A 27,431-nucleotide genomic window follows, 5' to 3' on the forward strand; every position below is an offset into this window, starting at 1 on the left:
CACAGAAATTTCTGCTGCAGTCTCCTTTGCTGGGCTGGATTGAGGGTGTTTCTTGCCAACTGCCTAAGCTATGGCCTGTTTCAGGAGAGATGTTTCTTTGTGGGCAATGTTGCTTTGGCATATTGAGGTAGGGGAGGAAGTGATAGGTAATAGGGTGCTGCGACTGCTTGCACTACTGTCTGGGATGGCCAATCTTTCCTGTGTTATATCCCCACTGTGCTTCTGCCTCTGGCACTCCTGTTCACAAACCCTAACTACCAGTATCTCCTTCATGTATTGAAAACCATGGATCACAAAGTATAGCAAGCATGTATATATTGTTTTTTGTCAGAGGTTCAAACTCACTTGCACCTGCTGCTGCAAGGAGTCCATAGATTGCAACACCTCTGCTTCCATTCCTTCTTGTTCATGGAAACCCTCTCATTTTTCCTTTAGAATATTTACAATAGAAATGACCCCCCACCCAGGATGGCACTTCTGGAACTCAGATCTTCCATCATATCCTGAAGGACTTCAGGATTTCTATCAGATGCCTCATCGCTACCCAATCATGATGCCCCTAGAGGCAATCCACACCTATCTCTGCTTCCAGAGACAGACAAAGAAGGGGAGTCTGCTGCTTCACTAATGTTTGCAGGACCTTATAGGTGGAGTTCCAGTGGGTGCCAACATTTTGAATCAGACCCTTATAAGGTATCCAAAATTCTTTCTGCTTTTCACAGAGAAACTGCCCATCCTTTATTCTTTGATAGAAATGCCCCTCTATTTTCCTATACTTCTTTATCAGATCCTTTAGGAATAGATTCCCATGTCCTTGGACCATAGCCACAGCGCATCCCTCGCTACGAGGTGCAGCAAGTGTACGAACGCAATGGATACCCTGAGAGCCCTCATCTATCACCCTTATCATATTTTTTGCACTGTCTGTGACAAAGAAACCTGCATGAAGACTCCTGCCCCTCCAGCATTTTTCTTATGACTGATAAGAATATTGTACGAGGTGTGGTGGAAAAGCTGACAGAGACAGAGCGAGAGAGAGTGGATTTAACTAGGCTCCTTTCAACCACACGTTTCTTTTCACAGCTATGTAAGCAGTATGGATACCAAGGTTCCCATGTACACCAGCCTCCTGTAAAAGTGATGACTGCTATTTTATTTGCCAAACTCACCAAATAAAGGCCACAAATTTTTAAAAGTCCTGAATTTGGGTGACCTTGGCCTCTGAAATTATATTTACTCACCTTGATTTGTTTTTCTTTATTTTGTTAAACCAAGGCATCATTCCACAATCATCAATGTCTAACTGAAAAATATGTGTCTAAAAGAATCCAGTAGTAAACAAAAGCCACACATCATACAGCTACTATCTGTGTAGACCTCAATGTTTTGTAAAGCACCCTGGTTAAGAACACTAGATAAAATACAGAGAAAAAGGAAATAAGCAAGTAAATAAATAAATAAAAGTCAATCTGAAAAATAGGCTTATTTACACATTTCCATGAATGGTTTATTTTTATAATATCTACCTTATAAATGGGCTCTGACCGACGGCCTGCAAATGCGCAGTAGAGAGCAGCTCTACCGCGCATGTGCGGGCGAGCACGTCGGTCAGAGCCGTGCGTGCCCGAAAAAAAAAATGGCGGTGGGGCCGCAGGAGCGGGAGGAGCAGTAGCAGCGGCAGCAGCGACGAAAAAATGGCGGTGGGGCCGCAGGAGCGGCGGCGGCCGCGAAGCAGGAGTGGGAGGAGCAGGAGCGGCGGCAGCCGCGATGACGAGCAGGAGCAGGAGGAGAAGCAGCAGCGCCGTGCGCGCGGGAGTGACAGCCCCCCGAGATCTGCCGGCAGGAGCGGGAGGAGAAGCAGCGGCGCCGCGCGCGCGGGAGGGACACCCCCCCCCCCCCGAGATCTGCCGGTTGTGGATGATCTTAAAGGGGAGGGGATTGAGAGAGGGGGAGTGACTGAGGAGAGGGAGGGGAAGGTGAGAGAGAGGGGGAGGGAGGTGTGAGAGAGGGAGGTGAGAGAGAGGGGGAGGGAGGTGTGAGAGAGAGGGGGAGGGAGGTGTGAGGGAGAGGGGGAGGGAGGTGTGAGGGAGGTGAGAGAGGGAGGGGGTGAGAGAGGGAGGGAGGGAAGGTAGGGAGGGGGTGAGAGAGGAGGGAGGGAAGGTAGGGAGGGGGTGAGAGAGGAGGTGAGGGAAGGTGAGAGAGGGAGGGTGAGGGAGGGAGGGAAGGTGGAAGGTGAGGGGGGTGAGAGAGGGAGGGAGGGAAGGTGAGGGGGTGAGAGGGAGGGAGGGAAGGTGAGGGAGGGAAGGGGAGAGGGAGGAGAGGAGAGGGAGGGGGAAGATGAGAGAGAGGGAAGTGAGAGGGAGGGGGGAGAGAGTGAAGGAGGAGGGAGAATGAGGGGGAGGGAGTGGGAAGGAAACGGACCGAGCCCGTTGTTACGGGCTTAACGGCTAGTATTATAGATTACAGCAGATATATAATAGGTAAACTAACTGTGCTACAGTAGTTACTGCCCTAAGAAGACTTCAATATTGAAAGTACAAGAAGAGAAATCAATAAAAATTGCAGCCAGATAAGATCACGACAAAGATTCTATTCACTAAGGGCCTGATTTTAAAAAGCATTTACTCGTGTAAATGCACTTTACTCAAGCAGGTGGGCTTTTGAAAATTGCTACAATAATAGTTACATTTACACGCGCAACTCCTTTTGAAAATTACCCCCATAGGTGGCTTCATAGTCTTGCTGAAAGGGGAAAGCTCACTGCTTTCTTGATTAAAATTAAACTAAGCAAAAACATTACATAAGGGGCAATGACAAAACAGATTCCTGGCTGGTATAATTTCCAAATTGAAATTAAGGAGAGTTATAATAACTTGAAAGTTCATTATTGGAAATAGTTGCAATAGCTTGTAAAAGTCAGCAAATTGATTAAAGTACCAAGACAAATCCTACTAAGCCCTTGCGTTGAAATTACTTCAAAAAGTCTCAGAGGACAGAAGCAGCTTTCTGTGGGTAGATATTGAGGAAAAGGACTAGAATTGATACCCTTGAGAAAACCAGAAAAGTGATTCAAGGCATCTGACTGGAGTGCAGGTTTCCATGGCTGTGGTATATACTGTATGATTTTAAGTGTTGCCTTCCTGCACTGCGGAATGCACATGCCGATGTGAAGGTCACTCTCATGTGTGTAATTGGACCGTTTCACACCAATTTCCCATCATTTTGTCATCTGTATGGTAAGGCAGGTTTTTGCTTTCTTTGTGAAGGTTTGTATGTTTCTCCACTGACAATTTGATTCATAGAACAGCTTCTGCACACATTCATCTCCTTCTCTTATGACTACCATCCATGAGCAAGCTGGTGGTCTGCTTTGCTATTTACACTAATACGTTGATGACCGTATATGCTATAGTTAAGAATATAAGAACATAAGAACATAAGAACCTGCCATACTGGGTCAGACCAAGGGTCCATCAAGCCCAGCATCCTGTTTCCAACAGTGGCCAATCCAGGCCATAAGAACCTGGCAAGTACCCAAAAACTAAGTCTATTCCATGTTACCATTGTTAATAATAGCGGTGGTTATTATCTAAGCCAACTTAATTAATAGCAGGTAATGGACTTCTCCTCCAAGAACTTATCCAATCCTTTTTTAAACACAGCTATACTAACTGCACTAACCACATCTTCTGGCAACAAATTCCAGAGTTTAATTGTGCGTTGAGTGAAAAAGAACTTTTTTTAATGTGCCACATGCTAACTTCATGGAGTGCCTCCTAGTCCTTCTATTATCCGAAAGAGTAAAAAACCGATTCACATCTACCCATTCTAGACCTCTCATGATTTTAAAAACCTCTATCATATCCCCCCACAGCCGTCTCTTCTCCAAGCTGAAAAGTCCTAACCTCTTTAGTTTTTCCTCATAGGGGAGCTGTTTCATTCCCTTTATCATTTTAGTAGCCCTTCTCTTTACCTTCTCCATTGCAATTATATCTCTTTTGAGATGCGGCGACCAGAATTGTACACAGTATTCAAGGTGCGGTCTCACCATGGAACAATACAGAGGCATTATGACATTTTCCGTTTTATTCACCATTCCCTTTCTAATAATTCCCAACATTCTGTTTGCTTTTTTGACTGCCGCAGCACACTGAACCGACAATTTCAATGTGTTATCCACTATGACGCCTAGATCTCTTTCTTGGGTGGTAGCACCTAATATGGAAGCTAGCATTGTGTAACTATAGCATGGGTTATTTTTCCCTATATGCATCACCTTGCATTTGTCCACATTAAATTCCATCTGCCATTTTGATGCCCAATTTTCCAGCCTCACAAGGTCTTCCTGCAATTTATAACAATCTGCTTGTGATTTAACTACTCTGAACAATTTTGTATCATCTGCAAATTTGATTACCTCACTTGTCGTATTTCTTTCCAGATCATTTATAAATATACTGAAAAGTAAGGGTCCCAATACAGATCCCTGAAGCACTCCACTGCCCACACCCTTCCACTGAGAAAATTGTCCATTTAATCCTACTCTCTGTTTCCTGTCTTTTAGCCAGTTTGTAATCCACGAAAGGACATCGCCACTTATCCCATGTCTTTTTATTTTTCCTAGGAACTTTGTCAAATGCCTTCTGAAAATCCAAGTATACTACATCTACAGGTTCACCTTTATCCACATGTTTATTAACTCCTTCAAAAAAGTGAAGCAGATTTGTGAGGCAAGACTTGCCTTGGGTAAAGCCATGCTGACTTTGTTCCATTAAACCATGTCTTTCTATATGTTCTGTGATTTTGATGTTTAGAATACTTTCCACTATTTTTCCTGGCACTGAAGTCAGGCTAACTGGTCTGTATTTTCCCGGATCCCCCCTGGAGCCCTTTTTAATTATGGGGGTTACATTAGCTATCCTCTAGGCTTCAGGTACAATGGATGATTTTAATGACAGGTTACAAATTTTTACTAATAGGTCTGAAATTTCATTTTTTAGTTCCTTCAGAGCTCTGGGGTATATACCATGCGGTCCAGGTGATTTACTACTCTTAAGTTTGTCGATCAGGTCTACCACATCTTCTAGGTTCACTGTGATTTGGTTCAGTCCATCTGAATCATTACCCATGAAAACCTTCTCCAGTACGGGTACCTCCCCAACATCCTCTTCAGTAAACACTGAAGAAAAGAAATAATTTAGTCTTTCCATGATGGCCTTATCTTCTCTAAGTGCCCCTTTAACCCCTCGGTCATCTAACGGTCCAACTGACTCCCTCACAGGCTTTCTGCTTCGGATATATTTTTAAAAGATTTTACTGTGAGTTTTTGCGTCTACGGCCAACTTATTTTCAAATTCTCTCTTAGCCTGTCTTATCAATGTCTTACATTTAACTTGCCATCGTTTATGCATTATCCTATTTTCTTCTGTTGGATCCTTCTTCCAATTTTTGAATGAAGATCTTTTGGCTAAAATAGCTTCTTTCACCTCCCCTTTTAACCATGCCGGTAATCGTTTTGCCTTCTTTCCACCTTTCTTAATGTGTGGAATACATCTGGACTGTGCTTCTAGAATGGTATTTTTTAAGAATGACCATGCCTCTTGGACATTTTTTACTTTTGTAGCTGCTCCTTTCAGTTTTTTTCTAACAATTTTTCTCATTTTATCAAAGTTTCTCTTTTGAATGTTTAGCAGGAGAGCCGTGGATTTGCACACTGTTCCTCTTCCAGTCATTAAATTAAATTTGATCATATTATGATCACTATTGCCAAGCAGCCCCACCACTGTTACCTCTCTCACCAAGTCCTGTGCTCCACTGAGAATTAGATCTAAAATTGCTCCCTCTCTCACCTCCTCTCCAGCCTCTCCTGTGCAAGTGGCTGTCAGTCTCAAGCGGTGGCTGCATATTTTGGGTTCAGGCTCTCCACAGCAGTTCCTTTTGGACCCAGTTCAGTGGCAGATGCGAAGGGAAAATTATAAGCACCCCACTGACCTGCCAGCTGGGATCTTCATACCTGGTTATAGATCTACTCATTTTCAAGTCTATTCTGATGCTATGTCCATGCTCATGAATAAACTTGCATAAAGAGGATAATGCTCAAAGGCATTTGCACAGGCAAACAATGCTTTACCTGCAGTCTTGGCCTGTAATAAAACTGCTCACTTGATATACAGGAAAACCTTTGTCATGCATACGTTTTAATTTACCTTGACTAAGCAGAAGCACTCCCAGGGTCAGGAACACGATTTACACAACTTTCTGCATATTCAAAAGCATGGACATAAAATTTCCCCCAAAAAAATATCTGCTCACATTTGCCATCTATTTTATGTATGCTGTTACAAAATTACCTTCAAAATGTATTGTACAAAGCAAAATATTGAGTCACTAAGGGCCTCATTAACTAAGCATTTTCCCCTTAGACACAGAATGGGAGAAAAGTCCTAAATTAATTATAATCGTGCCTTCTCTTACACCTTTCCATCTTCTCACCCTTATATCTCCCCCTCTCCATTTCTTTCATGCCCTCTTCGACCTCCCCTTACTACTTTCTTATGCTTCCTCTCCCAGTTCCTTTCTCTCTTCCTTTCCCATTCAACTGCTCATCCCATTGTCTGGTTCTCCCCACTCTTCTCTATCATCTTATGTTTTCCCATCATCTAATCTCCCCTTCTGTTTCTGAAGAAGCAGAAAGAAGTTTTTACAGTGACTTAAAGATAAAATTCCTGCTTTGGGGGTCATTTATCAAAATGCTATAAGGTGTTTTTGCATGCATTAAGGGCTTAATGCATGCGAAAATGCCTTTAACGCATGCGATAGCACCATAACATATGGTGCAATGCAAATCTGAAAGAGAGGAGGAGTGGGCTTACTGTTTTACAAAGCCCTATTGCATGGTTTTTCACTAGTGTTAAGCTGTGTGATAGCTTGTGTTAAGGCTGCTGGTTTTAGTAGTTTTGAGAGAGAAAGAGAGAACCTAGCTGTAATGCCCTCACCCTAGATAGGTATTTATATCTCTATGGGAGGCCCACCTAGTAACTTGAGGTGAGGTTTAGGTATTACTGTAGGGGGTTAGGGGCCACTTTGACATTCAAAGTGAGATGTACGGACAGAACAGTGCTCTCTTGTGAAGATTTGATTGCTTTATTTATTTATTTATTTATTTATTTATTTATTTATTTGATGAGTTTTATATACCGTTATTCGGTAGAGCCATCATAACGGTTTACAAAGTGAACATTTTTCTTAACAGTATTGAAACATTATAGAAGAATGAGCATATATAGAAATAAACAAGTCAGGTTAAATAATTATACTTAGGTTGGTTGAGGAGGGAAGCAAGTTTGGTTGGAGATTAGAGTTGAGAAATCATTTGATGGTTGGTATGGTCAGTTGACAGTGGGTCAGTGAAGCATTTGCGGAAGAAAAATGTTTTTAGGTCTTTTTTGAATGTTTTTATGTTGTGCTGAGTTCTCAGGTCTTCAGGGAGTGTGTTCCAGAGTTTGGGGGAGGCGATGGAGAAGGCTCTTTCTCTTGTTGTTGCCAGATGTGCATCTTTTATGGTAGGGATGTTTAAGTAACTTGAGTTTAAGTAATTTGATGACCTTCAGAGTGAGAAAACTCACTCATAGATGAGATTTGTTCAATGTTCTCTCAACCTAGCTTGATGGACTCTCTACCTGGGTAACATCAAGCTAGGTTGAGAGAACATTGAACAAATCTCATCTTTGAGTGAGTTTCCTCACTCCGAAGGTCATCAAATCTTCACCAGAGAGCACTGTTCTGTTAGTACATCTCACTTTGAATGTCAAAGTGGCCCCTAACCCCCTACACTAATTACCTAAACCTTACCTCGAGTTACTAGGTGGGCCTCCCATAGAGATATAAATACCTATCTAGGGAGAGGGCATTATAACTAGGTTCTCTCTCTCTCTTTCTTTTTCTCTCTGGCCATACTTATCATAGGGCCTCATTTTCCAAGGAGTTACCGCTTGTGATAATTCCGCAAATCACGCTAACAGCAGTTAACGCGATTTGAAAATGCAAATTTTTTATTTTGTATTCAGGGGGCGAGCAAATGTAAAGTAGGGAGGATTTATCATGTGCCACGAAACAGCCGCACTGTTAGCACGGCCAATAACTACACCTCTTTCATTTGCGTTACAGCCGGTAAAGGTTTATCTCAGTTCACGATGTCTCCTAACAGGCCTGTTTCAGTATGCTGGGGGGAGAGAGAGAGAGAACCTTGCTATAGTGCCTCCTCCCTAGACAGGTATTTGTATCCCCTATGGGTATTAACCCTATGGTATTAACCCTATGGGTTAATACTTAACCCTCACTTGAGGTGAGGGTTAAGTATTAGTGTAGGGGGTTAGGGGCCACTTTCACATTCAACATGAGACGTACGAACAGAACAGTGGTCTCTTGTGAAGATTTGATGACCTACGGAGTGAGGAAACTCACTCCAAGATGATATTTGTGCAATGTTCTCTCCACCTAGCTTGTTGTTATCCAGGTAGAGAGTCCAACAAGCTAGGTTGATGGACTCTCTCTCTCTCTCTCTCTCTCTCCAGCATACTGAAACAGGCCTGTCAGGAAACATCGTGAACCGCGATATACTGGCAATGTAGCCCAAATTGGGCTAATAGTGCAACTTGCAATAACAGTCTTTCACATAGCTGATATCGCAATTTGCGATACACATGCTTATTAGCATAAGGTACACCCCTTTTTGGTATCGCATGCGATACAAATGTGATATTGGAAAATGAGGCCCATAATTTGCAGTAACTTAGCTTTAGCACAAATTGCAAAAAACTGCCTATTACCATAAAACACACCCCTTTTTCTATCACGTGCAGTATATAAAATTTTGAATTTGTATTTTGACTTGCATGTTTGGAGAAAGATGAGGCATACAGGATTATTAGGGACCTTTGGTTTTTATTTTATTTTTCCTGTAAATTTCAATGTTATAACAAAAACAAAGTGAAAAAAAAAGACTTTCTTATAGCACACAGCAGAAAAATCAGTGTAAAAGTCATTTTTCTCTAACATTGAAATTCCCAAGAAAAATAAAGTAAAAGCTCAAAATTGAGGTCCCTAAGGCTTATGATAAAGTAAAAGATTTTAGCAAGCTCTTCAGCAGATACACAATTAAGGCATTCTGATTCACCTGGTTTGTCTGAAGTCCATAAAAGAAAAATTTGTTTTAGTTCTTCTGATCAATTCATTTTATTAAATCTGATGAATAACTAGTTTTGTCTTGGGTTATGAGTTACAAAACATATTATACAGCAGTCAAGAAATCCATATTGGTCATGATCTTGCAAGAGCAACTCAAAGGGGGCAGAAAACATTCACATTGTTGAAAAGAGGAATTTGCTGGTCTCAAAGTTTAGACAGTCATTCTTACCCTGCAACATTCTGAATTACCTCTAGAAATAAAAGTTTGGTAGCTTTGGGACTTTCACCAAGCCAAGAAATGTTTAGATAGAAAGTTTTCAGAGAAACAGGAAGCAAAATTCAGAAGAGTCTTTTCTAAATATCTAATAGAATATTATTGCTTGGCTGATCTTTGTTGAAATGGGTTCCTTGAAGTGAAATTGTATTGCTCAACATGATGATGCGCTCCGAGTGCAATGTGAGTTTTCTTCTTCTGCATTCTCTCCTAAATGGATAGAGCACAGATACTAAATGCGGTCTGGAATATTGTTTTGTTTTGTTTTGTTTTTTTCAGTTAAATTGAATAATATTTTTATTTTTATTTTATTTATTGTTTTGTTATACCGAGTTTCATGATAGGCATCACATCAACCCGGTTTACAAATAACAAGGAGTGTAAGGCATAACGTAACGTAAAAAACAATATTTTCAATAAGAGCCTTGAACTTTAAATACAGTGAATCAGAAAAAGGGAGAGGGAAAGTTACAAAAAACAAGGAAAATAAACTTGGGATGGAAGGGGAGAAATTGAACAGCACAATATTTACATTTCAGCCTATTGATACATTAGAATAGCAAGTGAAAAAATAAGACTATGAAACGGTACATAGGTAATCAAATGAATAAATATGACAGTTGTGAATGGTAATAGTATGATAAATAAATAAATATGAATTAATCTTTATGTTCGGACCAGATGTATTTCTTTTCTTAGAACAGGGATAGGCAATGTAGGTCCTGGAGTGCCATAACTAGGTCTGGTTTTCAGCGTGTCCACAATGAATATGCATTTATGCAAATATATCTCATGAATATTCATTGTGGAGGTTCTGAAAGTCAGGCCTGTTTGTGGCACTCCAGGACCAGAGCTGCCTACCTTTGAAGGATATTTTTTTTAAATTAATAAACATAAATCTTAACAAAAATTAAGAGGAGAGAAAATGGGGTCTACATGAGTCTCTTAATTCCCTAAGAAATACTACCAGTTACCAATTCGGACACATTAACCATTCCTATTCTCAACAGAAAAACACTCATTTTATTTCGTCCCAAATTACCGGCCTCATAGGTCAAATGTAATTTAAATAACTGGTTATGTTTGTGTATAACTTGTTCTGAATGATGATCATGGACTTTGCAATACCGTTGAGAAAATTAGTAATATTACCATTTCTCAGGCCAATGCAGAAAGATGTGTTCAGTCGAAAGCACCTTTCTGAGAGCATCTGAACGTGCAATTTTTGGGCGCAAAACTTACTGCCGATGCAGCAAGGCCTTTTGCGTGTAAAAAATGCGTGTCCCTAAATGGCAGTACTGCTTAGCGCCCTCGCATGGAAATCCCATGCAAATGAGGGCATTAAGCAGTACTCCCCAATGCATAGAGACTGTATCTGGCCAATGCGAGCTTTTTTTAGCACTGGAAACTTAACCTCTTGGTCAGAGCTGAAGTTAAGATTCCAGTGCTATGAAAAAATAGTGACAAAGGGAAAAAAAAGTTTAAAAAATAGTCAGGAACTTCGCTGCCATTTAACCGGAAAATTACTGACATATTCAGGTAAGTGGCGGTGACCTGCACTGGATAGATGGATAAGTACTGATTTATGGACTATCTGGCATTTGCTTCCCATTGCCAGATAGATGGATCAATCAATATTCATCCATCTAAGTAGCAGTGGCATAGCCTGTCAGGGATACCTCCTCCCTTTCCAAGTTAAAATGTGCGTTCAGCCTGCGCTGAGTGCACATTTTAAGGTTTAGGCGTGGTTTTTAACTTATCGAGAGTTAAAAAAAATAATAATCAGGGCACTAAAAATGTGCAATGAAAACCAGCACAGACTTTCTTAGCACCCAGATTACCGCATTGGCCTGTCTATCTTTTGAAACTAATTTGAAAGAGACAGTTATACTGATATTTTTGGGGAGAGAGAGGTAATTCACATTCATACCGTGGTTATGCAGTTTACATGGTAAAAATAACCTCCTTCCCTTTTTACATTTCCTGTAGACTGTCCTTGCATAAATTTCAGATTAATCCTATGGGAATTTACATAGCTATACTGTACAAGCCTAAGATTCTTTTTTGCTATAATTTTCTCAAAGCAAGGAGATATGGTTTGATATGCAATGTCCTTTGTACCTTTCATGCAGTCAGTACACTCTGTTCACCGGCTCCTGGTTCAAGTGCATTCCAGTGGGCATTTCTCTAATGGCTTTCCTTGGAGAAGGTGTACTTACCAATGCTGTCTTCTTCCTCCTTTGCACTTTGTGACGACATCGGAGACCTTGAATTTTCTATTAGAAACAGTGCAAATATCTTGGCGTCGAAGATGACTTGATCAGAGAATGGTATTATTTACAGCTGAAGTAATTCATATCCAGTGCATCCTTTCCAGCTCTCCTCTCTGCCAAGTATATTTTAAAATAGAGTTAGACCTTCGGCACAGTAGCTAAATAAATTACAATACATTATATTGAAAGTGAACCATTCATGGCACAAAGTCTAACGTCTGACTTTCAAATATAATTTAGAAAGGTCAAAAGGTTTATAAACTGGGAGTGAATTCTGGGGCTGACCTGGATAGATTTTTTTTTTATGCTTGTTATTTTTGTTAGTTAAAAGGCACTGTTAATTTGGTGCTTACAGACAGAGTAATCCACCATCATACTGCATCTGATCTGACTCACAGTCACAGTATTTTCTCAATATCTACAAGTGGCACCGAGGATCCTCCTGTACATCTGGATTAATATCAACTGGAATGTGACATCTTACAGCATGATTGTTGATTGACATTTATTTGCTTCACAATCATAGCTACTTTTTGAGAGGACTCCTGTACGGCACCACTGGAGCAATCCAGACATCTGAAGAGACTTTTAACATTATAACTGTGGACCTTGTTGCACTTCCTCTCTGCTGGACTTCTTGGGAAAGGTACATGAGTGAGGAACCAGGGTCGACATCACCAAGTAAGAAGGAGCTATATGATAAAATCCTGGAGATTATCCTTAGAATATCTGAGCTCATGTGCTGATGATGTGGCTAGTGACATCATAGGTATTGCAGTTTTCTCTCCTGCCTTGTCTGCCCCTGTCCCTTTCTTGTCTCCTGCTGTTCTCTTTCCTCTCAGACTGATCTCTCCTTGACCTGACCAGTGCCTGGATTCTGACTCCACCTGTTTGCAGCCTGCCTCAACCCTGCCTGGATTCCAACGCCATCTGACTGCTGTCTGCCCTGATTCTTGGACCACTCTCCTTGCTGTGGACCTTCGCCTAAGTCCTGCCAGCCTCAGAATCCAAGGACTCAGCCTGCAGGGGAAGAAGCTGGTATAGGTGAAGCCCTGCTCGGTCTCAGTCCGTAGTATGTCTGCCTGCTGTTGGCATGGACCTATCCCATGCCACATATTGGGTAGCACCAACCACGCCATAGCCTAGGGACTTGCACCCCGTGACAAAAATTATCCCCTTAGAGGAGAAATTTCATATAGCCCATTTAAATTATGCAGCAAATATGCACGTAAGTTACACCAGATTTCAAAAAAGACTTATGCAGTGCTTGACCAGTTAAACAGTGAGGTAATACTAGGATTTAGATCTGCATATCACTTTGCAGCATATTAGGGATGTGCATTCGTTTTGAACAAATGTGCAATCCGCAACGTATAGGTCCCTATTCATTGCATTCGTGGGTTCCCGAAACATATGGCGAACCCCCACGAATGCAACGTATCATTAACGAATAAAACCCCCACCCTCCTGACCCCCCAAGACTTACCAAAAGTCCCTGGTGGTCCAGCGGGGGTCCTGGAGTGATCTCCCGCGATTCAAAATGGCGCCGATAGCCTTTGCCCTTACTATTCACGGGGCGGGCGTAACTAACAGTTCAGACGTGGCAGTGGCTAGCCGAGCCGGCTCGTCGAAAGCTTTTTTGAAGTTGGAAATAAACCATGACAAGTCCTCAAGTGAGGGATCATTATGTTCCCAGAGCGGGGAGGCCCATACTAGCGCCTTCCCATCCAGCAAGGATAGAATATAAGCAACCTTGACCGCATCCGTAGGAAACTGCTGGGGAAGCAGGGAGAACCGTATGAAGCATTGATTCAAAAACCCTCAACAGGTCTTAGCCTCCCCAGCGTAGCGTGAAGGTGCGGGTAACTGGGTAACAGAACTAGTGTTCACCACTGAGGCAGGTGGTGCAGCAGGCAGAGGGTCCATAGGCATCGTGTCCAGGCGCGCAGCCAGTTGCCCCACCGTATCTGCAAGCACATCAAGGCAGTGCTGTTGTTGTTGCATTCGTTGGGCCATTCCGGGAATGGCCTGAAGGCCCGGCATGTCCGCCGAGTCCATGGCCTTACAATCTATTGTGAGTGTTTAGTGGACTCTTGGGCCGGCCTGGCGGAGACTGGGAAAGGTGGACCACTGTCTCTGTGGAGAGAGGTACAGGCCGGGAGGTGGACACCGGACCAGGTGAAGGAGTAAACCTTCAGCCTAGAAACCCGTACTCCCCAGGAGAGGCTTGTGAGAGTCGGGCTGCTAGGACTTAGGAGAATAAGGAAGATGTCACCCTGGAAGCCAAGACTCCCCCGGGAGGAGCCCATAGGAGCCCGGCCGCTGGGACTTAGGCAAACGGGGATGCAGAGATGATGATCCGGGATCAAGGCAGACACCAGGCTGGAACTGAAGCAGGATACTAAGGCTGGAACCTGGCTGGAACTGAAGCAAGGCACAGAAGCAGGAACCAGACTGGAACTGAAGCAGGATACTGAGGCTGGAACCTGGCTGGAACTGAAGCAAGGCACAGAAGCAGGAACCAGGCTGGAACTGAAGCGAGATACTAACAGACATTAGCGAACTCCGAGGCACACAGCAACTAGGAACTCCAAGGTAACCTCGTTGCAAGGCATCTAACCGAGGCAGGCACCGGCCTTACATACCTGCTGGCGTCTGATGTCACTGAGGCGGGCGGAGCATCGAGTGGCGGGAAGGGGCCTATAGGTTCAGGCTCTTTGCGCGCGCTCGCACGCCTAGATGGAGGGCGGCTGGCCTAGGCATCCCGGCGGCGTCGCCCCCACGGAAACGCCGCAGAAGAACAGGCCTGGGACCCAGCGGACCCCCGCAGCGAGCCCAAGTCCCAAACCCGGAAGATCGAGGTAAGGTCCTGGTCGCGGGTGCCGCGACCGAGGCCGCAACAATATATGCGTATATCGACACGCGAGCGGAGATATGCTACAATTTTAAATCATGTGCGCGTATGATTTAAAATACGCCTACCGCGCACAAGTATGCTCCTAATTTTAAGAGGTTACTTGTGCAAACCTACTTCGTGTATCTTCCACAGCTTTAGCACGTTTATGTAAGCAGATTTTAAAACATGCTTGCGCAAGGGATATTCCCAGTTTTCAAATCAGTCCATCAGTTGTTTGCCCAGTCAATATCAAGCTCTTCCAGACCTCTCTGGTCCTTCATCCCGCATGCCACCCAGTTGACCTGCCCCCTCACTCTGTCCTGTAAACCCATAAACACCAGGTATACAGGCTTGCTCTTCATCAGGAGTTACACGGCTAACAAGCTGACAAGCGCTGTGGCCTCTGGTTTTAAAATACGGAGTTAAGTGCGCAAGTGTTGACCCTGCCTGGAAGGCCCATGCCTCGCCCATACCCCACCCCTTTTCCGCCCCCTTAGTTTCAGCATGCATAGGCACATATGCGCATAAACCGCGGCTTTTAAGATCTGTATTGCTCGCGTGCGGCCCACATGCACGCGTATGTCAGACAGGATGGAGGGAAGGTAGAAATGATAGAGATGCCCTAGAGGAGGCTTGAGTTTACTCATTGGGGGGAGAGAGAGTATGCCCCAGAGAGAGTTTTTCTTCATGGAGGGAGGAAAGGAGTGACGATACCTCATACAGAGATCACCTGTACCATGAGAGGGAAGGAGGAAATCCTTGGGCCTCACACCAAACTTAAAATGGCCCCTTCCTAAACATCCTGAGCGACATTTCCTCCCCCCTCCCCCCCCCCCCCAGCATAGCAAGAACCTCTGCTCTTGAAAGGCATTCCCTATTGTGCACTGTAGGTGCCTCCTACCCTCCCCATAAGAGATGTATGCCCCCAGAGCTCCTCTGGAAGCGCTTCACCATATATAACTAATGATGTGCTTCACTGTGTATGGTGAAGCGCCTCCTAGCAGCATCATTCAGCAGAGGCTGTGGTGTGGATATGAGGGCTCTGATATCCCCCTTGCCGATGAAGATCCTGCCCCTGTGGACTGGTAAGACCTGGTTATGCAGAAATGGGGGGGAGGGGTGTGAGTCCTTCTATATGTGTAGGGGATGGACGTCCGATGGTAAAAGCCTCTCGGTGGGGTCAATGATATGTACCACAGAATGAATGCCTCTCTTGAGGAAGCTGGGGGGCCTGCTCGGGGGGGGGGGGGGGGGGGATGGAATGCCACTCAGGGGGAAGGTTCATGCTATTCCAGGGTGGGAATAATGACCAAGGGAGGGGGAAGGTTTGGGAGGGGCCTATTCTCTATTTTGTTAGGTTCAGGGAGGAAGGGAAACCCTAAGATAACAGGCTCAAAGTAAAAGGATCAGTTAGCACGAGCGATTTTGGGACACAGCATTCATAGTAAAAAAAAAAAAAAGTAATACCTGGTCTGAGGTAGGTATTATACTTTTGCCTTTACTAGACCCATACAGCTAAATTTTAAATCCCCTGCGTGCGGGGAAAACTCCCGTTAAGCACAGAAGTGCCGGGCCCAAGAAAAGGGGCGGGGAGGGGGGTGGGGTGGAGCTGGATACAGCGGCCATTTGCTGCTCTGCCGGCAAGCGCAACTTATGCCAGCTCAGGAACTGGCGTAAGTTTGGAAATAAAGAAAATTTAAAAAAGGTAGGGCCTTCAAAGGGGTCAGGGGAGGGAGGGTAGGTATGGGGGTAGGAAAGTTCCCTCCTAGTCTGCTCCTTAATTGGAGCGGACTGGGAGGGAACTGGGAGAGGCCCAAGCTCGTCGCTGCACGTAAACTGGGCAAATCTCCCCCTCCTGTGCCTGGATTTTATAACATGCGCGTGCCAGCGTGCGCATGTTATAAAATCGTACGTCCATATGTGCACGCTGGGTAGTGCATGCACATGGAGACGCACGCATATTTTTTTTTAAAATCTACCCTATAATGTTCCTTATATACACATTAAGCTTTATTGCATAGATCCCAAAGTTTCACGTTTTCATTTCCATGAAGATGAAACTTATTATAAAGAATCTGAACTTTATCCAGGCAGGCTGACATCATACAGATTTTTTGTTTGTAAGTATCTTGTGTTTTATCTTTGTAAATGTCTTGCATGCAGAAACTGTAGACTGTGCACAATTGAAATTCTAGACAGGCATGCCTTTGGAATTACTTTATATAATATTAATGCTAAATAGTTTGTGTACATTCCATTTCTTAAACCTTATTACTGAACACCTTTGGGAATGCTGTAATTGTAGCGTCTCTTTTAAGTTGGAACAAATCTGCTTCTTGCAGAGTGAATGTGGATTGTCATGTTACTCTTCAATAACAAATCAAAAGACAAATCTATTAAGTGAAAGTCTTAAAGAAATTCAGCACTTGTTTGAAGTTGAGAATGGGCCATTTTGGTTCTTATCTACTGTAATTTACTATGGGGGCTAATGTAATAAAACCTGCACTAAAACTGTACCAAGTTTTAGTGTTGATACTATGTGGTTTAAAAACATGCAGCCCCGCTTGATGCTACAAACTAATGATATGCAAATCAAACCATGTTAAAAAATCCTCGATAATCCTAGATGTAAGGAACCACTGGTTTCCTTAGTAAAAGTATATTAACTTTCTGGGGTTCAGAGCTATTCAGAAAAAGGAAAGGTCTGGGTTTTACTGGGGTTCAGAGCTATTCAGAAAAAAAGGAAAGGTCTGGGTTTTACTCCCACATGTGGGAGCTGCAGATGGTATGCTTTAGCTGTTTATCACCACCAGACACCATTTTAGGAGTGAGGATTTTAATTTGTGTGGCCTCCCCCCCTTAGTCCAGACTATGAATTACCCTTATGCTTGGGGTGGGGAGTACCACATGAAAAATTATACTTACTAGTTACTAGTATGATTTATCTTTGGGTTTGAAGCCTGAGTGGGGGGTGAGACAGGGTCTTGATCAACTCGATGCCACAATTATGTGCCCTTCCCAAACAACCTCCCACTTATGATAACACAGACCAGATGAAAACTCATCTTACCAGAATAAAACAGTGATTAACCTTGTTACTAGTATCATGTAAGTAGACAGTACATCCAATCAGAATATGAAATGGAAAAAGTACAGTAGTGAAATGTAATATAAATTTGCAGTTTTCTTATTTTAAATCAAGCAATGCAAAAATAGCATTGGGTATGGCCGATTAGCCAAGGCAACCAACATACTCATATGGATAGTAAAAAAAGTAAAATAAAAAAAAGAAATGCTAATAGAGAAAGTTTGGGGGTGGGGAAGCAGTGAAGTACACAACTTTCAAACATTGTCTTTGCCCGAGTACTCAAAAAGGGTGTGTGTGGGAGGGGGGGACGGGACAGATCCACCCCAATGCCACCAGTTTGTAAAGGGTGCACCCTGTCCCAAATACAAAATTGTGTGGAAAAAAAACAAATAAGAAAATGAAGAAGTCACTCTTGATGTTGGAGTAGTCTAGATGTCAAACCAAATAGATGAGGACTGCAGTGTGAAAAGTTTCTTTCCTGGGGAGCTTTCCCAACTGGTTCAGATGGTACTCAACAGAAAGCAGGCCTGGTTTCAGTCTCTTGCAGAACGATCATGGTTCATCAGCTTCTCTTTCCCTGCCCTATCTCATGTAGACGTACCTGCCAGCAAGGGTTTATGCTTGACTTCGGCTGAAAGGCTGAAGGAGTTAAGATACTAAATTTGGGGAAAAGAGGCAATGAAATAAACCTTCTCCTTCCTCTGTTAAAATACTCTCTGTGCAAAGTTTAGATTATTTAACTTCGTTGCTTATGAGGGTGATCCAGCCATGTGCTCCTGGGCCTGAATATCTCTGGAAAGGATGTCCAGGCTCCTCTGTACTTTGTTGAGATTTTACACGTAGCTTGACTTTGAAGCAAGAACAGCTGTTTGTCTCTCTAATTCCTCAGAGCACAGACTTCTGTCGATCCCTCTTGATAATTAGCTCTTCAGGAGAAGAACTGATTGCAAAGATGCCAGATACACTCCGCTCTTCCTGGCTCCTGACTCCAATTCCTGACCATCCCTGCCCCGCACACACAGACAGAGCCAGCCAAGTTGTGCCTTTTTTAACTTGTATGGTCTCCCATCATTCCTTTGGCTTCATCTTCTGCTGCCTATGTAGTGCTGTTCTCTGGACAGGCTAAACAATACAATCTTTTTCCCAGCTTGTTAACACTGAGCACTGGATGCTGGTTCTTGCAGAACAGTGGTTTTGATGTATTTTTATATTCCTTTACCTTAGCTGCGGCGGCTTGCGTTTCTGCAGGGTTCAAAAAACCCTTTCTGGCAGGACCAAAGCACATCACTCAGATCCAGATGCAGCTTGGTCCACATTGTAAGGCTCCAACTGCAACTAATGATGAGCTCATGGGGGAAAGAACCTGGTTTATAGTAGTTTGCTGTATTTGGATTTCCTGAAGGCAGGAACTCTCTGTCTCCTTCCATTTATTTTTTTCTAAATTATTCAAGAAGGACTTGTTTATTTATTTAAGCATTTTATATACCGTCGTTCCAAAAGAAGATCACAATGGTTTACAAAAGCAACATTCATATTTTGGGAAAGCATTCATATTCTAGGTTAACATAACAGCAAATACATATTCTAGGTCAATACTACATCAAGGACATGTTAACTAGGGGGCTATGACAGTAGTATGTAATCCATAATTACCATTTCAATATCCTTCACGTGTCAGTCAGTAAGTTGTCATGATACACTTTACATCTCTCATTACTTATTGCTTATTCTACTAACATTATCTATCATTTTTTGAAAGTGAAGTTATTGGTATACTATATTGATATTTTAAGTTAAATCATATGCATTTCTGAAGTGTCATGTTTTCAATTCAAGTTTGAAACTCTTTCATTCTGTTATCAGACGTAATGTCTCTGGTAGAGAATTCTACAATTTGGGGCCCGCTGTGGAAAACATTCAGTCTCTTATTTGTGTTAGATGTATACTCCCTGCTGTAGGCACAGTAGGTAGTCCTTTGTTTTGCGATCTTAGGGCTCGCTGTGGTGTATATGGTTGAACTGTCACTTCTGTTAAGCAGGGGTTTATGTTGTTGATGATATTAGAAATTAGTGTTAATACTTTATAATGAATTCTGGAAGCCAGTGCAGTGCTATCAGCAAGGGGGTGATGTGGTCAAATTCCTTGTCCCTAATAAAAGTCTTGCTGAGGCATTTTGTAATAACTGTAGTGGTTTTAATAGTCCTGAAGGACTGTCTAATTTTCCCTTTTGTGGGTCAGCTTGTCAGCCTGACCTACTTCTAATTGCTCTTGCTCTTTTAATCTAATATTTTGGAGCCTTCTCTTGTGAGACTCTGTTATGGACAGTTATCAGAGGCTTGGGGCATCCCTGTGCATATTGAAATCAAAGGAAGGGAAGATTCTGGCAGAATTCTATCACTTCTCCAGGGGACAGGCCTGTTAGTGACCCGAAGCAGAGGAGTTTCAGTTTAAAGGATCTGGGTTTTTTTGTGCTATCTCCTCAATTGTGAGGCAAGGAAAGTTTTCCACCCTTCCTGTCTCTGGTTTGTTTTGTAAAAGACTATTTTTGGCCCACCTAGAGCTGAGTGCTCTTGGTACCAGGGAATCAGATTCCATTCTATTGGGAAGAGGCGACTTTCACCTAGGAAGAGCCTGAGGAGTGGGATCCAGTTCCTTACTAGAGGGAAGTGGATAAAAGTATTCAAGGACTGTGTTTGCTGCTGACTCGGGTGAGATACACTTGAGAGGAGAGTGCCCATCTGGTACTTCATATGGAGAGCTAAAGTATTGAAGAAGATTTGGGAAAGGTATGAGAACTGGGACTTAACATTCAGATAAAGTAATAGGACTTTATTCTAACACGCCACAGTGTGTAGAGAGCTGTGATAACATCGGGAATTGAAAAGAGGATGGAACTGTCTTCAATCTGAGTAACCTTAGTAACTGGGAAGAGAAAGAGATCAAGGGTAAGAAGTAAGCTTCCAGAGGAATTTAGAGACTTTATTAAAAAAGTGAAGTGACAAGTTTATTAATCTTTTTACTGTTCTATTATTTATTGACTTTATTTGAAAACTGATTTGACTGTTATAAATATTCTTCAGTTATCTAATCAACTATCAGTAAAGAAGTTGAAAACCACATTGCGTCTCAGTGTGATTTTTGGATGCAAGAGACTGTTAACATTATCAGTGCTGTTTACAGAGAAGGAAAAAGGGCTGGTGCTGTGTTGAATGCAAAAAGGTGTTGAGTTATGCCTCCCCCCCACAGAGGGTACTGGATTTCACATGTTAATACTATCTGCATACCTGGGAACTCTCCGGATTTAGCCCGGAGACTCCGGAAATTTAGACGAATTTCCGGCTCTCCAGGCAGGACGATAAAATCTCTGGGCCACCGCTATTTCCGCACCTCTCGCAGGAGCCACTGTATTTCCGTGCATTCGCATTGCCAATTGCATGCTGAAAAGCACTTGTCTTCAATCAAGAGGAAAAAGAGAAAGAGAGAGAGAGAAAACTATAAGAAGGCAAACACGATGACTATAATATACACCACAGTAAGGGGCGGATTTTAAAAGGGCCGCGCGTGTAAATCCGGAAGGATTTACACGTGCAGGGTCCTCACGCGCCGGCGCGCGCATAAGTCCCAGGGCTTTCAAAAAGGGGAGGGAGGGGGCGTGTCCAGGGGCGTTCCCGAAACGACGCAGCATTTCGGGGGTAGGCCCGGGGGGGCGTGCCGCCGGCCCGGGGGCATGGTCGAGGCCTCCGGACCAGCCCCCGGGACCGGAGGACGGAGCGGGGCTGCTGGCGACGCGCGCAAAGTTACGCAGGCGTAACTTTGCCGACAAAGGTAAGGGGGGGGTTTAGATAGGGCCGGGGGGATGGGTTAGGTAGGGGAAGGGAGGGGAAGGTGGGGGGAGGGCAATGCCGCCGGGATGCCTAGGCCAGCCGCCCTTCTCCTAGGCGCGCGCACGCGCAAAGACCCTGAACTTATAGGCCCCTTCCCACCACTCGATGCTCCGCCCGCCTCAGTGACGTCAGACACCAGCGGGTATGTAAGGCCGGTGCCTGCCTCGGTTAGATGCCTTGCAACGAGGTTACCTTGGGGTTCCTAGTTGCTGTGTGCCTCGGAGTTCGCTAACGTCTGTTAGTATCTCGCTTCAGTTCCAGCCTGGTTCCTGCTTCTGTGCCTTGCTTCAGTTCCAGCCAGGTTCCAGCCTCAGTATCCTGCTTCAGTTCCAGCCTGGTTCCTGCTTCTGTGCCTTGCTTCAGTTCAAGCCTGGTGTCTGCCTTGATCCCAGATTATCATCTCTGTGTCCCCGCTCGCCTAAATCCCAGCGGCCGGGCTCCTACGGCTCCTCCCGGGGGAGTCTTGGCTCCCAGGGTGAAGACATCTTCCTTATTCTCCTAAGTCCCAGTAGCCCGACTCTCACAAGCCCCTCCTGGGGAGTATGGGTTTCTAGGGTGAAAGTCTACTCCTTCACCTGGTCCAGTGTCCGTCTCCCAGCCTGTACCTCTCTCCACGGAGACAGTGGTCCACCTTTCCCAGTCTCCGCCAGGCCGGCCCAAGAGTCCAGTAAACACTCACAACATATATGGGCGGACGAGTGCTCATTTTAAAATTGACCCTGTTAGTAAGTAAGGCCCTAAATAAACAAATGCTAACTGCCCCATAATACACAGGTGGATATTCTGCTTCAGAATACTCCTGATAACCCCAAGTAAAGAAATCAGCTGCTAAGATCATCTCCAGAGCATTTACAAAGATTAAAACATTATTTTATTTTCCCCCTTTTGGATTCAAAATGTTTAGTTATAATCCAACCATTTAGAAAAACAAACCCAGTGTGATCACCATCTGCCAGCATGGATCTAGCCAAAGTCAACATCCCCTCCCACTTGTTTTGCTCTTTTGTAAAGCATTCACTGATCTAATTTCTTTTCAGCAAAAATGGGGTCTTTAACCATAAAACTTTGTGAAATAAATTCCCCTTTACATACTGTTTCCATTAGCAGTATTTTAAATACTACAAAGAAAAAAACAATCATTTAAGTATAGATTATAAAAAGGAACATTAAGCATCATCCAAAACAATATTTGGAAAGCTTTATTAGATCAGGTCTTCTATATAACTGACACATTGTCTATAGGCCAAAGCTACATTTTATACAAGATATCATTGTTACACTGGAGTTAAGAAAAGAAATAAGATTAAAAATCATCTATTAGGAAACATCCATCAATAGATCTTGAAATGGGAGGAACAAAGGAAACAACAAATTAAAAAAAAAGAAAACGTATCCAACTTTTGCAATCACATACTAGTTCTCAGGCTGACAAATATTCCTAGGCATTAGCAGTCAATTGGGGTGGACTTGTCACAGCTGTGACCCCTCTTTGGTTGATATCCGGAATATAGGGGCCACTCACCGTCTGTTGTGTTCCGCGGTCGTGGCACCACATGACAGCAGCCCCCTACCTTATCCATGGCGTTCTTTCGCCACGGGAGGCCCAGGGGAGAGCTCCAGTTCAGGCCGTCGCTCCTGTGCAGCCTCCGGTGCTGCTCACTGCAGAGGGAGCCGTCCTGCTGCCCCCTCGCGGCGTCCAGCGGTGTCTCTCCTCCGCGGGGGAAAATCCAAGATGGCCGCCGCCATCCTTAGGCGCGAGGCCGCGCCTCCTCGACAGAGGAGGGACCTAATCCCTTTTAACTAGCTTCACCTGTTCCTGATCAGCTTGAGCAGGAGAAGTATAAAAGGAAGCTTCCTCTGCTCATCCAGTGACTTGGCAACGTCCTTCCTGGGTTAGTCAGGTCTGCTTGCTTCGGTGAGTTCTTGAGCTTTGGATCTTGTTCCTGTTTCGTCTTGGTGCTCCCGGTTCCTGACTTCGGATTGGCTTACGGTGATTCTCTGGTGTATGACTTCAGATTGGCAAGTAGTGATTCCCTGGCATGTGACTTCGGACTGGCAAGTGGTGATCCCTCGGCGTGTGACCTCGGACTGGTGAGCGACGACCCTTCTGGCACTCAACCTAGTACTCTTTCTAGGCTACCGTCTCCAAGGGCCCACCTAAGTCCCAGTGGCACCGGTCCCTATGGGCTCCTCTCAGGGGGACTGCGGACTTCCAGGGCGAAACTCCAGTCAGCCCTTGTTCCATCACCCTGACCTCTCTAAGGTCCACCTAAGTCCCAGCGGTCTGGGTCCCTACGGGCTCCTCCTGGGGGGACCACAGACTTCCAGGGGTGAAGACTCAGCTCCTCTTCTCGTCTCTTCATCCGCTTCCGCAGTTGCCTCAGTTTCCAGTGCCGGGGTCAGCTGGTCCGGTTTCCTGCTCTGCTTCGCCACCCGACGAGAGAACCTACGGATCCTCTGAAAGGTATACCATCTTCCCGTCAGCCAAGGGTCCACAAGACTGAGCATAACACAGTCCCTGGGCCAATCTTATCTTCCCATTCTTCTAATTCTTCCTGTCTTGTGCACTACCATGTGTTGGCCACTGGTATGCAGGTGTTCTCATAGAGGACAACCTCCAGGGCCCAAGGTGCCCGAGAGTGGGGATCCCTACACTTGAGGGATTTCCAGTCCCACTCGATCTTTCTCACAATGGTACTCACTCCTGTAGATCTCGGTAGGCTTGCTCTTGAACTCGGTAGGCTTGCTCTTGAACTCGGAAACACCACTTGAAGTGGTGCTCAAATAAAAGTTTACTGTAGCTAAGGAAAACTGTATCAGCATCAAAATCACAAAAAACAATCTTGCTGTCCCTTGATACAATATCAACAATAAAAATGTTTTCAAGTGTTTTGGTCCTCTCATTGTCCAAACATCTGACTTATGATGACAGAAAAGTAGAAAAACTTCTCTCCTCAAAATGTGGATAGGAAAGTGGTGGTAAAAAGCTTACCTCCCATAACAAAACAGAAAAACCAAACTTCCCCAAATCAGTTCTTAGACCTGGGCAACTACAGTCCCCACTTGAGCTGGACGCAGGGCAAAGCAGCACCCTAGCCCATCCCCCTCAGCAGGGGTGATTGCCCTCCTGAGCTAGGAGCAGGTTAGGAAAAAGAAAAGCCAACTCTCTCAAGAAGTCAGAACTCTCTCCTTTTCTCTTCTCCGTAAGGAAATTGTCCTACTGGGATCCACCATTAAAACATGTTCCTCTCCTTTCAAACCAAAAGCTACAACCAACTCATCATGAGCTCAAGCCTGGTTATATAAGGAAAGCCTGACCAATCCCAGCACCCAAGGCAAAGAAAAAACTTAAGGTTGGTCCAAAAAGTGCAAAGAAATTGTCCATAAAGATGGAAAAAAGGAAAAGTTAGAAGTAAGGGAATGAAGTCCTCCTTACACAGGCATTTCCCTATTATAAAGACATGTTTCGAGCTGAATTAGGTAAAAAAAAAAAAAAAAATTGGCATTCCTCATCCTAACCAAATATTTATAAGGGAATTGTATCATAAATGTGACACCAAGTGCCAAACCCTATGTTTTTCTCAGCAAAATCTATTTCTGTCTTGCTTGAGTATCATGAGCCACATCTGAAAATCGAGCCATTTTAGAGCCAAGAAATAAATTATTTTCCAAACAAAAACAACATTTTTATCATGCATATTTTATCAGGTTCCAAAACAAAAGTAACATGTAATGTTGGCAGAGTTTGAAGCTCATCATGAGCATTTTGCAAGAAGGTCTTTAACTCCTGAGTATTAGCAGGTGCAGCCAAAGATTCAGAAGAACCTGCTAGCACTTGCCCAGTTCTTTGTGAGGTAAGCTAAAAAGAAACTTTTGAAACAGGAGGAACAGACTCAGTTGGTACCGTTAACAATTCAATCTAAAATCTTTTCAACATCTCTAATGGAGCTATCATAGATGATTTAGGAAAATTAAGAAAACAGAAATTTAATCTTCTGGAATAATTCTCAAGATCTTCTATTTTCCAATGTAAAAATGCAACATCACAATTATGTAAAGCCATATATTGTGTCTCTAGATCAACTAATTTAGCCACAGAACACAGTCCTTGTCGCCCTGTTGGATAAAAACCAGGCAGCAGTACTAATGCTGTTGGATCACAATATCATGCTATCATGACTAGCAAAGGCAATCCTAAGTAGTAAGGGCATCACCTGGTTTAATTCCTTGCTGACTGACAGAGAACAATCTGTACATTTTTCTGACAACTCATTGGCACCCTGGGCCTTGATCTCTGGGATCCTGCAGGGTTCTATACTATCACCTGTTCTTTTCAAAATCTCTCTCAGGCCATTAGCATAGTTGATCCAAAAACTTTACATAAAATTCTGTGTAGCACCCCACTCAGGTAAAAATAGATGAACTAATGCCAAAGTAGAGGGAAAGCGTGACAGAAAAAAACTCCGCCTGGGCCCGGATGGAGGGAACCAACCGGTTAGGGGTTACAGGTTGCTAGCTAGAACCAGATATAGATGAATCTCCATGCCCACACCTTCCAGCCCCAGAGCATCCTCCCCCTTCTGGCCTTACAAACACAAGGTCCCAAAACAAGAAGAACATCACCACATCATAAATAACTGAGAATTCTTTACATAACTTTAAACCAATGGGGGAAATATAAGAGCCTTAGAACAAAAACAGAATATTCAGGAGGGCAACAAACAATTATTGAAATTAATGATATGCAGATAGATAAAAGAAATATCAGGGTGCAACAGCCTATGCAAAAATAATACACCCAATGCCCTCACTAATCCCCAAAAAGCCTGGGAGACTGACTAATAATCTACCTTTGTGTCCTGGTACAAAAAATCAGCAACAATATCCATTAGTGTGGTACCATGTATAGCCAGCTGGATTATTAGGCCCAAATAGTAATAGAAATGCCTACAGTGACTGAATGTAATTCGCTTTGAAGTGCTGGAAAGATGGACTATAAGTAAAATATTCTTGGGAATATTCAGTGTGCAGTTTACATTATTAAATCTCAGATCCACTGGATATTTGGAGGTATATGGTGAAAAATCTCTGTCTCTTTAACCTTCCATTTTACTCTGATGTTAGAATGAGTGGGTTGTTCCCAGTAGAATAGAAGCACAAATGAACCCATGATACAACTGTATAACTCACCCTCCTTGAAGTTCTGGCTTAATCCACCCTCTGGTTGGAGCTCTCCAGTTTATATGCAGAATTTAGTTGGGGCTAGGGAATCTAGCCTCTGGAGTGCTTCCTATCCCACTTTCCTGGTATCTCTGCATTCAGGTGGCAGCTCTGAGTCTTCTTTCACACCAGTCTCTCCTGGGTTATCATAGCGCTGCTCCTAGCTGAGTTGCCTTGCTTCTGGGGATGGCTCAAACAGACTGAATCCCCTCTATAGGCTGGAACCAGGTCTGTCTTGGACTGACTTTTAGTTGCCAAAAAATACAGTCCTGTATAGACGTCTCTGCTAGGCATTCCATCAGCCCATGCTCTTATGCCATATCTCCTAGGAGCCAGACTCAATTGGATTGTTTCTCTAAGCATAAAGGTCATGCAGATACTCTAGTTGCCTACAAACCATCTATGACTCACTGGTTCAGGAAATGGATTTCATTGGCTCACAGCGTGTCACATGTTGCTGAACTTTCAGACCAGTTTGCAGGCTGCTCTCTATGGTACTGAACCCAATGAACATAATTTCTATGTTACTTGCATGCAGAGTCAGATGGCAACTCACAGTCTCACTGCTACAATCCAGTCCTCAGACTGCATAGCAACCTCAGCCAAAAGA

Source organism: Rhinatrema bivittatum, chromosome 3 (genome assembly GCF_901001135.1).
Source record: "Rhinatrema bivittatum chromosome 3, aRhiBiv1.1, whole genome shotgun sequence".
In the NCBI taxonomy this organism is placed as follows: Eukaryota; Metazoa; Chordata; class Amphibia; order Gymnophiona; family Rhinatrematidae; genus Rhinatrema; species Rhinatrema bivittatum.